The sequence below is a fragment of the Corvus hawaiiensis genome, chromosome 4 (genome assembly GCF_020740725.1).
Source record: "Corvus hawaiiensis isolate bCorHaw1 chromosome 4, bCorHaw1.pri.cur, whole genome shotgun sequence".
Taxonomy (NCBI): domain Eukaryota; kingdom Metazoa; phylum Chordata; class Aves; order Passeriformes; family Corvidae; genus Corvus; species Corvus hawaiiensis.
In genome coordinates, this window is record NC_063216.1 from 64,447,227 (window position 1) to 64,462,408 (window position 15,182).

Sequence of the window (15,182 nt, forward strand, 5' to 3'; positions counted from 1 at the left end):
GTCTGGGCTGTCAAACCCTGCGGGCAGGGCTCTGCCTGCCCGGCATTCGGGGGGGCTGATTTGAGCTGCTGTTTCGCAGGTGTCAAAGGGAAAATGTTTCATGATAAGAAATTTAAATAATGTCTTGCTTGGGCTTTAAGATGTTCATCTTCTGGGATTTTTTTTTTTTTTTTTAATTCACCACATACAATTTGCTTTTGCATTTTGTAGCCTGCAAGTATTCAGTGTGCACTGCTTCTGCTTGCCTGAAAGATAAAGCTCCATATTTGAAAAGCATCCATCTTACTGGGATGATTTTTTATTTTGGGGTTGTTTTTTTTTTTGTACCAAACCCACACTTCATAAGATCTACTCATGTTTATGCAATGTGTAAGAAAGTTAAAATAGTAAAGATTTTAATTAAGCAATACACAATTTTTTCATATTTTCATGAAATGTTGAGTGAGGCTCTTAATGAACAATCCAGGTAGCAAAAAACCCAAAGGTACTCCAGTATTATACTCCTTTAATAAGACAGAATTATGCATTTTTAATTCGGAATTCTTAATTCTGCAAGGAATAAACTGTCTCAGGCTTTGGAAAGGCCAAAACTGTTACTTCAGATCTCATGAGAAAAGACAGACCAAGTAAAACGAGAGGTTTAGGGTAGTGAACCAGAGAGTCAGGCTCAACCTTGATCCTAGCCAAGTTATTCAGACCATGTTTTGAAAGCTCTGTACACAATCCTTGGTTTGGACTCCTGAATAGCTTTATGTATCCAGCCATCTTATTTGTACCAGCTAGTGGCACTTTACTTGTTGCAATAAGATTATACATTGTGGTAAAAATGGACTTAGGGAGAAATGTGTGTTTGTGTATTTAAACTGATTTCTATTTTGCTTTGTATGGTGATTTAAAGAAACCAGAACTTGTAGTATACAGCACTTAACCACTATTTTTATTGTGTGGAAGATCAGACACTGGAAAGGTTGCCCTGAGAGGTTGTAGGGTCTCCACCCTTGGCTGACTGGACATGTCCTGAGCACCCTGCTGTGACTGACCCTGTTCTGAGCAGCGGATGGACTAGACAGTCTTCTGAGATGCTTCCAGCTTCAGCAATTTGGTTTTGTGTGGTACAATACATAGCTTTGTCCTGAAACAAATTGTTAGGTAGACACAGGAAGAAATTGTACATCAATAATAAAATTATAGTCGACACTTCAATTATGGCCATGAGCTAACCACGTTTCACTTTCTGTTAAGATAATGAGCATCTAATGACACAGAAACCCATACTAGCATTCATAAATATCACATGATTTTATTTCCTATATATAAAAATGTTCATATACATGCTTAAGTATCCGAATAAGCCTACTGTGATCTATACTCAGATTTAGACTAAACGTGTTAGATGAACACATAAACTTTATCTCTTTTAACACATTCATTGCTCTGGTGTCTGTGTTCCAGACCACAGAGCTCGGTAGTAAAGGACAAAAGGAAAGCTATATATGCTAGAAGTTGATGTGTATCCAGGTGAGGTAGAAGTGAACTGGGAAAATGAGAGCCCAAAAAGGGGAAAAGCTGACCCAGAAAACACTTTCTGATACAACCATAAATTCCCCACGTAAAACTTCTAGCACATGCAGCTGAGCTGCTCCACATATCCCAGCCAAGTTTGGCCTTGGACTGGAAAAATAGGGGAATTTTTTCTTCTGCATCTATGTTTAATGAGGAAAATTGGCATAATTGGAGCCTGTCAGCTATCCTGATCATCTTTCCTTGCCCAGCACAGCACCCCAGCAGTCACCCCATCCCCAGGAGTATGGGTCCCAAGAGGCACAGCTGTCCCTGAGCACCAAAGCTTTCATTTCCCCTTACCATAAAACCCCCCTACATGTACACCTCCCCCAGCTTTCCCTTTCTCCTTGAGTAGAATCAAAAAGCCCCACAAAGGTCAACTTCATGATAGGAAAAGACATGGTGGTTTTAAGGTAAAGGAGGATAGATTTAAATTATGTATAATGAAGAAGTTTTTTATGATGAGAGTGGTGAAACACTGGTGCAGCTTTCCCAGAGGGGTGGTGGATGCCCCATCCCTGGAGACATTCTAGGTCATGTTGGATGGGGATCTGAGCAACTTGATCTTGTTGAAGGTGCCATTGCAGGAGGGTTGGACTAGATGGCCTTTAAAGGTCCCTTCCAGCCCATTACTCCATGAATCAATGATTCTGTGATGTGAACACACATCTCCACACGCACCTGAGCAGCAGTGCTGTACTGCCCCTGAATGCTCTTTTCTTAGATGCTGTCCCACTGCAGCAGGAGGCTACAAGGAACTGCTGAATGCAACGTCTCAGTATTAGACCTTGTGCTGCAGTGTTATATTTTATTTTAAGGTAATGTTAACTAAAAATCTTTGTCTTAATTTATCCCCATGACTTAGAGAATTTCAATTGAACTTTATAAAAATTATTTTCCTTTCTATCATTGTTTTTAATTCTGCATTTCCTACATAGTTGTGATTCAAAGAGGTTTAAACTGATTCACTTGGCTTTATAATTGATTTCAAATCCAAATGGTTTTACACCCTTCAGATGCCTCAAACACTGATGCATGGAAATGCAGATCCATTCTAATAACAAAACTAAACCTGTCCCAAAGACTTCCACCATCATCTAAAGCCAAACACCAAAATAATAAAAATTTCAGCCAGGATTTTGCTGAGAATCTGTATAGGACACCTGAACCCTGGGGAGCAAACTTTTTTTTAATCTTCAGGGGAAAACAAAACAACTTATTGTGGAATTTTTTTTAAATTACATCTTTATGGCTTAAAAAAAATCTCAGACACCAAGAAATTGCTTGAGGTTTGTGATTCACAAGTGTAGGAGGGAGCTTGTTTGTCGGGCTCACTTTTTTTAAAGGTAGAGTCTGATCCTATGGCTGGATCCATCAGCAGCTCTCCCACCCACGTGGGCCCATGTATATCAAAGTGATGCTCTTAATTTTAGCCTGGCCCCAGCTTGTCCCAAATGGAAGCACTGAGATCCAAATGAGCTTTGATAATGCGCTAGCCTAAATGGAAAACTGATGGCTCTAAATGGAAAACTGATAATTTTGAAGTTTATTTTAAAATCTTTATTTATTTTTAAATATTTATTTTAAATTCTGTAACACATTGAATGCTGAATTCATAGTGAACCACAAAAAAAAAGGTTTGCTTTTGAAGTGTCAAAGGAATGAGGATTTTTTATCTGACAAGTGTCTTAAAATTGGAAAGAGAGACTACTTTTCCCTTCTGGTCAGTGATAATTTTGCAAGATCCTTTCATCTGCCATTTCTTCAAAATTTCATCTAAAACCTGTTCCTAGGTGCCTGCATTTTAAGTGTCTCAGCTTCCTATTTCACCATGCCTTAGTTTGTTATTCATACTCTGAGGTTTGTCACAGTGTAACCTACCTGTTTTTATGTTGGTTTTATGCTTTACCACCTCTGAAGAACTCTTGACCTTATAAATCTGCTGACATGAAAATATTTAAAGGCTACGAGGCCATCCCATCAACATCCCTTCCTGTACTGCATCAAACTCAGTTTCTTCAGGAGCTCCTCATGTCATCCAGATTTTAAATTCTCTTTGGTTTATGCTGTCCTCATGCTTTTAGAAAATCTGTGACTCATGTTAATGCCTCTCCCCGCGTTTTTAATTTTGTTTCTGGATCTGAAATGAGCATAGGTATGATGAATGGATGCTCCCTTGGCAGACCTGGGCACTAAAACAAATGAAGGAAAGGGAAAGAAAACTTGTTTTGAGTTTAGCCATGAGGAACATTTGCTTGCTTCCTGCGTGATTGCACCCAGAAATCTCTTTAGTCATTTCACGGTGCCTGATTTGGCAGAAATCCGACCAAACCTAAGATATCAATTGGGCCCTGTCTAAAGTGAGAGCAATCTGAGAGTCAACACAGTTCTGAAGGTAATATAGCACAGGTAAATTCACCACACAGAAATGAGGTGGGTTGTTTGAGTCTCATTTTTCAAGATGGGAATTTGGTGCCATTACCAAAAAAGTTTGCAATGCTCCATCACGAGCTTTCTGTCAAAAGAATGTTTTGATTCAGCATCACTGTGGGTAAATGATGGGAGATGTAGTTACACCAAAGAGAGGATCCTCAGACACCCCAGACCTTCATGACTTCCCAGGAGGCTGATGAGAATCCAAAAGAAGCTGGTTTGAGAGAAAGCGAAGCAGGTTGCTGTCTAATTGGCATTTCTTCCCCAGGATTTTTGTCTCTAAGTTAGCAAAGCCTGAAGATTAATGCTACAGGGGAAAATGGGCACAAAGAGAATCTAAACTCATGGCCCCAAGGACTGCAGCTTTAGGAATGTATGTGTTATAGATTGCAGCTTGAAACAAAAACATCTAGATGTTTTCAAATTAGATGGTGTTTTTTGAACAATTTGTTCAAATTTTATGTGTGCCCACGTGAATATTCCAACTTGCATCAAGCCAAACACCAAATGTTGAAGAACTCATTTTCCCCCTGGGATATAAAACCTAGTGTTTACTTGGCTGTAGAAAACAATCTGCAGAAGCTTAGAGGCTTAATTAAAAGCCAGCTATACCTGTGGTAAAAATTGGCAAACATCGACTTTTTAATGGCTTCTGTGAGCAACGAAAAGAAAAAAACAACAACCAAAATTCAAACCTACTTGACTTTGCAATGCAAAGAGAAGAGCAATTCTGAAGAGCAGCTGGGCTTTGGGAACACAACCTTTGCTGATGGAACCCTTGGAGATAAACACGACTTAGACAAGCACTTAAGTGATGCACAGGATAGAAAAAGTTACCTTAATGAGATGTATTTTATAATACATCTGGGTTTTTACCAGGTTTTATATATATTTTACCAGGTTTTATATATAAAGCTGGGTTTTTACTACCAGGTTGCAACTAAGAGCTCATGAAAAAGAGAAATAGAAGTGCTTCTGAAATGGCGGAAACAAAATGTATTGCCACCAGTGGTTGAACAGCCAAGGGATCTGAAACTTGAGGATTCCTCAGCACTTGCTGTGCAGACTTGGAGCTGCTGAGCAGTGATGCAGCTGAACACCTTGTGGGAAATGCAGTAAAGCTCAGCAGAAATCATGTGGGCAGGATTTTAAACAAATTACAATAAACCAGCAGAGTTTAAGTTTCTTTTAAAGGAACATTTACTGTGAACGTTCTAAGAAGGACCCTAACTTTCTCTAAGCCTGGATCACAAGTGAAATGAAAGCCATCATTGCAGAGCTCAATAGTATTCAGCTGTCCTCAATAAACATTCCAATAAGAAGCAATTAATAGCCTCCAACAGGATAACAGATGAACAGAAAACATCCTTGCTGCTGCTCTGAAACACACTCTGAGGCTCATTCCATTTGTGTGAATGGTTTCTAAATAGCCCACTTATTTACAAGTCCATTTTTGCTGTGCTGAATCTCCCTTCAAGAAAGAGAGCCACAGTTGCCAGTAATAGTAGTGCTGCATCCAGAGACCTCCTGCAAGCACAGAGCTCCTTCCTGCTGCATTCTGGCTTGCCATGAAATTCATTCCACACTGATGCATTACTAGGGAGAAGATGCAATAGCAAATCCTTTCAGTCTTGTTCATCTGTTAGTCAAATAAACAGAGAGGGAAGCTGGTTAATTTGGTCACAGGAAGTCTTTCCTCATTGAAACATCATAGGAAATAAATAACCACTCAGTGGGTTTTTGTCTTCATTGCTCTGTGACTCTGACAAAAGAGAATTCATCTGGTGTAATGTTCAAATGAAGAAAAACATATATATATATAGTCATTTATACTAAGAAGTATAGAAGTATAGAAGTATAGAAGAAACCTAAGAAGTTTGCAAAGAAAGATCATAATGGAAAACAAACCACACACAATTTACAACTGACTTTAATCATTTTTCTTCTTTCTTTTGGACAAGCTCATTACAGAAGGAGAACTGAATTTCTGCAGTAGCTGCCTTTGCTCACAGGCCTCTGATGAGCAATCAGCACTGTGCACTGAAGCATGAACCTTATATGTGTACAGAAATTCACAGTTCAACAAATTCCCCAGATCAACCTGGAGATGGAATAACAACAGAATTAGATGTGTTATTAGAGATAGTGACCCAACACCTTCATTTTTTGCCTTTCATTTACCTTTCCATTTGCCTGCATCCAAAATGACAAGCTGAGTCTGCCTTCGCTCAGTCCCTTCTGTGACGAATTGTTTGATGAAATTTCTGCAGGACAAAAATATTATGGTTTTCTTTTTAATTTTGATGTTGTTTTTCTTGCATTTCTATTCACATAGAAGCCACATATGGATGGAGGAAATAAAGGAAAATGTCACATTGTACAGGCTTTGAATTAAAATAAAGTTCTTGCATCACAGTTTTTCATGAAGCAAAACACGTGAAAGATCCTGCATTTCTTCCAGTTTTCTAAGAGGGATTACTCAGTGAGTTCGTCTTTGCCAGTGAAGGCACCAAAAGGTTCAGTAATTTTAGTATCTCTTGTTGTCTACAAAGCAAACTTCTCATCCATATATACCCCCTCCACATGAGCCTCCACCATGGCCCTGGTTATGGCAATTTCCAAATGGCAGCTCCAGATCCTCTGTGGTGCACGCCACAGCAATGGGCATCTCCATGACACTGACAAGTGGGAGCCAAAACACTGATGTTTCTGGTTCATCAGGGTCATCAGCAGCCTGCTGGGGTAGGCAGATACTGGTATTACATTAAAAGGATTTATTAGGTTCAGCATTTTTAGTGTATCTTGGCTTACCTTCTTCAAACCAGTCAAACCAGGTATTATATATAAATATATGTGTGTTTATATATATATATTCTGAGACAAAATAAGGAAAGCATGGCTGTCTCAATTTTGGATTTACTAAAATTTTGGGTTTACTTCAAGCATCTCTCCTACAGTAGGTGGACCAAGGAGCAAGTGTTGCAGTAGCAAGGCACTGCTGGGCCATGATGACACCTGAGGGTTTTTCAGGAATGTGCTGCCCAACTCCCAGCTTTTCAGAGCCTGTTTTCTGGAGTGGGACTTGTCACTACACATCACATGCTGACACAGGCTGTCAGCACTGTATGTGCATCAACAACTAACACATTTACCCCTAGGTAAAGGGAAGAAGGTCAGGCAAAAATATCATAAAATCAATACCTCGCTTTTTCTAAATTTAATTTTTTTTCTTTTTTTACAATTTATTGTAGCTGGAACCAGTGGCAGACAGACTCTAAAGCCAGGTGCTGAGACAAGTGTATTTCCAGTTGTGCATGTTGTGCCTCCTGCCATGGAAAGGCTGCTATAAGCACCAGCCTCTTGCCTCTGAAATGAGAGTTTCCTCACTTGTTGGTGACTCAGGATACAACAAGTTCCACATTTTCAGAAGTGAAAAAGAATTTGGCCTTGAACAGCAGGTGATATTTTTGTATTTCAGCTCAAACTTTTTTTCTTAACAGGGAAAAGAGAGGCTTTTAATTTTCCAGGAGCCTTATAAAAATAGTCACAGTAACTTTACTTTGATAACTCCTGTGTGTCATATCTAGGACTTCAGACTCCTCTTGCCTTATACAAGTCTTAAACCAAAGCAGCATCAGCGACACCAGCAGCATAGAGTCTGCCACTTCACCTATTTTATTATTTTACCTGAGGCTTTCTCCTCCTCCCTCCAGCTGGTCAATATTTTCCACATTTTCGGTCACTAAACTATCTTTTATGCAATGCATATTTCATTAAACAAGAGATTTTGGAGCCATACCCTTGATGTATAACCTTAGTGAGGACAAATATTTAAGGGACCCAATTTGCAGGAGGGTGGCACTGCAGGGTGCCCCCATCCCTGGATCAGACCTTGCCACTGGCCAAGGGGTGATGGCTGTCCTTTGCCTGTGTCAGCTGTGCCTCTCTGGTACGGCATCCAGTGTCCTTTGTCCTCGTACAAGGCCTGTCAGCTGGGTGGGAGCATCCTTCTTAATGCTTCTTAACTCCTGCTGGCACCAATAACCAAAACTGCCCTGTACAATGATACTTACGGATAAGAAACATATTTACTTTGTTCACTAAAGGGTTAAATACATGATCATATTTTGAAACAGTTTTCAAAAGACTAAAAGAAGTGCAGGTGTGCCTGGACAGCCTCAGCTTCCCTCATCAGTGCTGCTTGAAGGTTCCTTTCCTGCTTCTTGCCCCAGCCCCTGCACTGTGGACCATTATCCGTGCCCGCTCCGTAGCCCCCGGCCAGTGAAGCTCGCCAGGCACTTCACACACCAGCACGTGTGATGCCTTCCATTCATTTAAAGTCCTCTAGCTAAAACATGTGTCCTGACAGGCAGAGAGGTGTCCTGTGGTGAGTGCTGGGGTTTCCTCCCTGTCTGTTACCTTCAGAGCACTTGCAGCAGCTGAGGTCTCCCTCAGCCCTCTGCAGATCCCCCAGTTAACCTCCAGCTCAAAGCTACTGGCCCACAAGCAGAGCATCACCGCTGCGGTTCTTCAGCTGAAGTGCTGAAGGTGGTGGCTCATGGAATCCCACCACTCATCTCTCTGGCTCTGAGGACTTGAGGGCCCAAAAAGTTTGGGAACTGCATTAACACTGGGTTTCCCTTCCCTGGTATGGCCGCAGCAGGACCAGATTCCTCACAGAGCATAAGTCTGATGTTGCACCAGTGGTGGAGGATGTCCCTGAAGGTATTTTAATTCGTTCAGGCTGGCTTATTCTACCACAGTGGATCACAAAGGCCCCATAGCTTTATCCTCTCAGAGCTCTGAGCTGATGTCTTTGATAGCAGCTTGCATCAGATCTGTTTGCCATTAAATCATTAGCAGCCCATAAAAATTGAAAATAAATCAGGCTACTATTCCCCAGACCTTGGTCATTTCCTAATCTCATGGAACACATGAAAATGTCTGTGCTAATAACATTGTTATGAATTTGGTTTTCTTGCTCATCATTACCATTTTAAAGTGGCTTAAATGGACTAGTAATCACCACAGCAACAAAGCAGCAGTCAGGGGGACTACTATCAAGAGAATTCGATGTCTTAAAAGGGAATGTGGTTTTTTACATCTTTTCAATGAAATCTGGATTTTTTTCTGACTTTGAACCAGATAACACCCCTGAAACAACCAGGAAGAAAATATGCACATTCTGATAATAGCACTGAATATCCTCAAATCTACACTTCTTATTTATTGATGCAAAGTTTAGGGGCCATGAATAGAGAAGCAAGTAGGAATTAGTCCATCAGGAAGGATTTAAGTATGTGTTGGGGTAAAAAATATATTCCAGTTGCAAAAAGAGAGTACCTGGGAAAGCAAATAACTGAGGTCTGCAAGAAGACCACAGAGTCTTGCTGTGCCTCAGTGTTCAGGGACTTTTTTAATAATAACCTTTCCTGTTTCTACCTCCTCCTTCCGTTGCTAAGCATTCAAAGACCCTTAAAATTACTTGTCACAGTATACAGCACAGTCTACCATGGTTATTTTAGTTGTTCCTTAGGTACTGACAGCCATAGCTAATTATATTAAAGAAGAGACACAATTTTTTTTTTAAATGTTTGCTACCACCAGGCTAAAAATGTTTAGATCAATAACAACATTGTCTGTTGTCTCTTTCCTATATTTGCCTGTTTTCTGGAAGATTTGATGGGTCTCAGGAAAAAGCAAATTGAGTCAGAGATATTACAGAACTGTTACTTTATTTTTTTTAATATTGAATCAGATCTACATATATGGCTGACATACTCTCTGGACAAAAACCCCTTCTGTGAAAACCAAGCCACCTGCAACTGAGGCTGGAATGCTGGGATGTGCCATGAACCCTTCACCAGTGCACAGCAGTGGGACTGGGAGGCAGGAGGGAAGCCAGAGGCCAGTTTCTCCCTGGTCAGATATTTACCCTTACTTCCCTTATTTTTCTCTTCCTCCCCAAAATACCTGACATCAATAAATAAGCAATATAGACAGCAGGTACAGGCAAGACACCTGCCTACATGCAGGTCTCATTTAGCAGCACTAGAGGACAGGGTTTCGCAGTGCACAGCTCCTTCCAGCCCTATAAAGGCAGTGTTGAGCATTTTCTGCTGCTCCTTGGCATGCCACAGTGCCACACAGCTCAGGAAACATGTCCTGACTGCCAGAGCACAAGGCAAGGGCACCCTGTGGGGTTCAGAGCCCAGGATGGAGCTGTGGGTGGAGGGTGGCTGGAGAAGCAGTAGGCAGCTACCCCCAGCCACGCTGGCCAGCCCCTGGGCTGATCAAGGTACCTATTAAAGACAACAGACATTGCACTCTTGAAGGCAAAGACTTTCTCCAAGCTATTTTCCATGTGTTTTCCTTGTTGGAGCCTAAGGCACCAGCACACATCCTGCTGGAGCTGAGGCCTCTCCAACCCTCCCTTGCCTATAGCTGCCAGACTGCTGTGTGAGATGGTAGTTTTACTTCAGCCTTTAGCCTCCACCTTGGTACAAAAGCATTCCAGTATTACAGAGTACTTGGATTAACAACATTGCTTTTCTTCTTGGAATGTGCAAACAGAGCTTTCTTCTTATAAAGGACTTTATAAGCATGCCAAAAACTTGCATCTCAATGCCACTGCAATCACTAGGCGTGGGGACCTTTTCCAAGACCTGCACACTGATCCGTAGCCAGATGCTATTTTCACCTCATTGCTGATGAGCAAATAGAAACTGCCAATGAGATCTAAAGCAGCACACTTACTCCAAGTTCCTTCCCTTCATTATTAAATACTAGCAAATGGAACCAGCCCAGGGCTCAGGGAGGACGCAGGTTGTCTTCAACTATGAGCTGAATGCAGCAGGATCCACCAAGAGAGAGCTCACAGGAAAACACATTGTTAAAAAACCCACCCCAGAGGTCTCAGAGGTGCCCAGGTGAGCAATATTCTGGGTGCTGGAGACTTCCAGCTTCAGCACAGTGCAGCAATCCTTGTACCCTGTGAGGATGAGCAGCTCTTCCCCCATCCTGTGCACAGAGCACATCACCCCCACAGCTCAGCAGGCTCCTGCATGTTACCCACCACAGCAGACAACACTGCCTCTGCTTATTAAAAACATATAAAATTAGACCACAATGTTGCTTTTCCTAAAGAGAGCATCAAAACCAACATCTGATAAATGCACTTCATTTCCCACAGGGGCTTCCCTTTAAATTGGTTAGAAGCCTCACTCAGCAGCTGTATTTCAGCAAAAATCTAACAAAGTGAAAGGGCATTTAGATTACCTCAACCACATCAATAGCAAGAGGAAATGGAGACCAAGGGTCCCCTGAGCCCAGGCTGGCTTGGCACGACACAGTTCCCCTCACTCTGATAGGCATATTTCTGATCTGCAGGCTTAGGCTCCAAAAGGAGGGTCTGGGTAGTTCCTGCACTTCAGGAACTATGCAAACCAGTATGAAACCAGACAGAAAGTTAACCTAATAGGAGAGGATGAAAGACACGGGATAGGTGAGACCCTCCTCGTAATGGTGTCCCTCTCTCTTCACTGTGGCTGCTCTCATGATCTTGACACAAGGCACAGTGCAAGCCATACAGTGCTTCCCACAGGGAGCTGGCTGGTTAAAACATAATGGACACCATAAATTGTGGAACGATGGGCGGGAATGAGGGTAACAGCCCAAAGAGGAACTCTGTTTTGCTAAGAGAAAAGCTCAGGCTTTGCCTGAATCTTTCTGGCTGTAGATGCCAGAGAGGATAGCAGGACCCCTTTCCACCTCTGCCCACCCATCAGTGCCTTGGGAATGGCACCAGCCCAACGTGTCCCCTGCCAGAGGAACAAAGCTCAGGCATTTCTGTCACTTCTCCCAGCTGGAACAGGCTCAAGCATGGGGTGTGATGACCCCCGGCCAAGAGAACAAAGCAATAACTTGTACCCAGCTGGGAGCTGCAGTGGGACAGTGCCTCGCTCCAATTGCTCGCTGTGCAGGGCTATGGGAGCTGCTCTGTTCCACCTCCCCCTGCAGCTGGGTGCGAGCCGGGAGCTCAGAGCACTTCTAACCAGCTGCTGAGGCCAGCAGAGCAGCACAGACAGCTTGGAGGGGCCATCAAGCTTGTGGTCACTGTGAGGGTCCTTCAGGCCAAAAGATTTAAGCAGCTCTGTCCAGCTGGACAACTGCAGGGCTGAGTGCCCACCATAAGCACTTTAAAGCACCTATATTTGGGATTTAATACCTCTTGGAGATACAGCTTTGTCAGAAATCAGAAGTCTGAGCAAGCCTGTCACCACCTTCACCCCTATCACAGTGAGAGTCTTCTCCTGCCAGGCGCTCAGGTCTTCTTTCACTCACCCTTGAGAAACCTGATGCGATCGCCAAAATAACACTGCTGAAAGCAGGGGGAAAATGTCTCTCATTGGGCTTTCTTGATAGTAACAAAGAAATCCAACCCCCTAATTCCTAAAATCAAGAACAAAGACTTAGAAGTAACTGAAACCTGGCACCTATATTTTGATAATATATTCTCCACCAAAAATGTTAGCAGCAAGGAGGATTACAATACAGTTATATATTATATATATATATCATATTTTATATATTTTATATATTTATAGTTATATATTCTTATATATAAGTTATAAAGTATCTCAGCCACAGAATAACATAAATAGCCTACAAAGGACTTAGTGTGATGTGTTTCCATGTGGAGCTCACAGATCAGGTTCCCAGAGCTGTCACAGGAGCTCCTCAACATCAGCAGCACTGAGAAAGAAGCCCACCCAACATTCCCCACCCTGGTCTGGTGCTGGTGGGCTCCACGACTCAGACAGCTCATGCTCTCAAGAAGCAAGGGAACAAAACCATAAAGACAGAGGTAAATACAGCAAATTCTGGGATCTCTGGCACTAGAGCAAGGACACAGATCTGGGGTGTTAAAGTGCAAGACAGTGCTCTTTGCAGGCTAAGGACATGGGTTGTAACAGGAGCAGGACATCCCCCATCTAATGCGAGTTAGTCCTATCTTGGTTTTAAAAATAGCAAGTGTTAGAAACTGTGTATTCCTGCAAAAAGTTTACACTCGGGCATTTGTTGACAGGGATCTGAGAACCCTGAGCTTTCTCCCAGCAGCTGCTGCTGCTGCTACAACCCACAGCACATCTTACAAGGATGAGACTTTTTGCAAAGATACAGGACACCAGCACTTTTTTCACATGGCTTAACAACCCAATCCTGTATCTACCTGCATTTTTACCACCTCAGCAGTGCCACCACATACCAAGCCACACAGTGGCCCTTGGCCCCTGCAGGAGCATGATGTTGCTAGAGGCAGCTTTGGAAGCTGAAGTGGGAAAGCTGCAGGAGCACCATGGCAGGGCAGGGCTAAGGGCCTGGAAGAGGAGATCCAACCTTCATATGAACGTATCTGCTGTGCACGGAGAGGTAAGGTCTTGGCCCATTTTGTCAGTGCACACAGCTACACATCCACACATGCAGAAAGAAGGTAAAACTGAAGAGTAACATGGGCTAAAAATGCAAATTAAATTAAAGCCTTTTAATTTAAATTTAACATCGTCCAAGATCCTTATTAATGATTTTTAGGATGAAAACATGCCACACATCAGATAACATGCCTTCTACTTCTTCTGCATGGAGGCTCTGAAACAGCCATCCCCACTTTGCTCCCGCTTTCAAGAGGGATGAGTCTACCCCAGCAGAGCCCTGAGACATCATGCTCAAACAAAAAGCCTGCGACCTCTCCTGGCTGTCCTTCCTGCCTTCTCTCTAACCATCCCTGCTCTGCTTGCAGTGGCCCCAAAAATGTGATGAGCAATGGCTACTCCCTCACCTTTTTTTTCACCAGCTCTGGTTGAAATTTCAGGGAAGGAGCTGGGCACAAGTCAAGGAAGGAAGTAGATTTAGCAGATTAAACATATCTCTAACAACAGCATTCCAACTCTTTAAATATTTGCACAATCAGGTTTTGTGCAGAGTTAACTTGCACACATGGACATTTTAGCTCAGTTTCTTTGCATTATTCTTTAATATTATATGCTCAGGATCAGCCTTTAACGTTTATTCAAGTTATATTCAAAAGTACCTCTGAAATCTGATGGACATTGCAAACCTGAAAAGGAGAACACAGAGGCAACTGTATGTCAGATTCCTCATGGTGACCAAAACCATACCTGGGCTGCAGATACAGGGGCAGCCAAGCCAGCCTGTAACAGCTTCCTGTGCTTTCTGGAAAGGTGGATAATGCACTGCTCTTCTCACTGCTCTCGCATCCTCTGCCAGGCTCCTGTCATTTTAGGAAGGTCTGGTGAGCACTAGCATTGGCATAACATAAGCAGGAGGTAGGGAGCTCTTAGTTTGGCATGAAACCAAGTCACCTTAAGATGTTTGCTTGAGCAGAGGCCAGAGCTCAGCTTTTTCAAGAAGGTGTTTACCCAGTTGGACCTGGAGCTTGGCACACCTGTTGAAGCAGGTGTTAACAGGCTCCTGTCATCTCCAAGTCAGGAGATGCACAATAAGTCTTCACTAAGCCATCCACCTTGTCAGGAATATAAAACAGTAAAATTACTCAAACAGTAGAAATAAATCTTAAGCATGAGTTAGTAGAGAAGCATGTTCAAGATGTTTGCTGAGGTTGTAGATGATTTTCTTTTGTATTTATTTTCCCCAGAAGTCAACAGATACAACTGGTATTTGCCACACAGTGACCTTGCACGATGACCATAGTGGTAATATTTGAAAATGGCTGTATTAGGGAAATACAATAAACCTACATTTTTCATACAGACATTCTTTATACACTTTCTGGCATATTTAAACAAAGAGTCTCAACATATTTATACAGCTTTGAAGACAGCATCTCCCATTTTTCCAAAAGCCCTCCTAAACCCTGCTCAGCCACAGATGGTGTGAGGAGCACCCACAGTCATCATAAGTCCAGTCTTGGACTCAAAAGTGCCTCTCCCTCATACCCCATCTGTCTTCCCTTCACCATTTCAGCCCTGCACCACATAGGTAAAGTTCAAGGCTTAGCTGTGCTTTGCTTTCCTTGGAAAGTGCCCAGAACCACTCATCTTGCAGGATTTGAGAACAGACACAGCTGCCACCACTCCATGAGCTGTGCCATCAGGGCTGCTTATTTTGGGAAGAAGGGTCAACACACCATGAGAGCAACGTGAAGC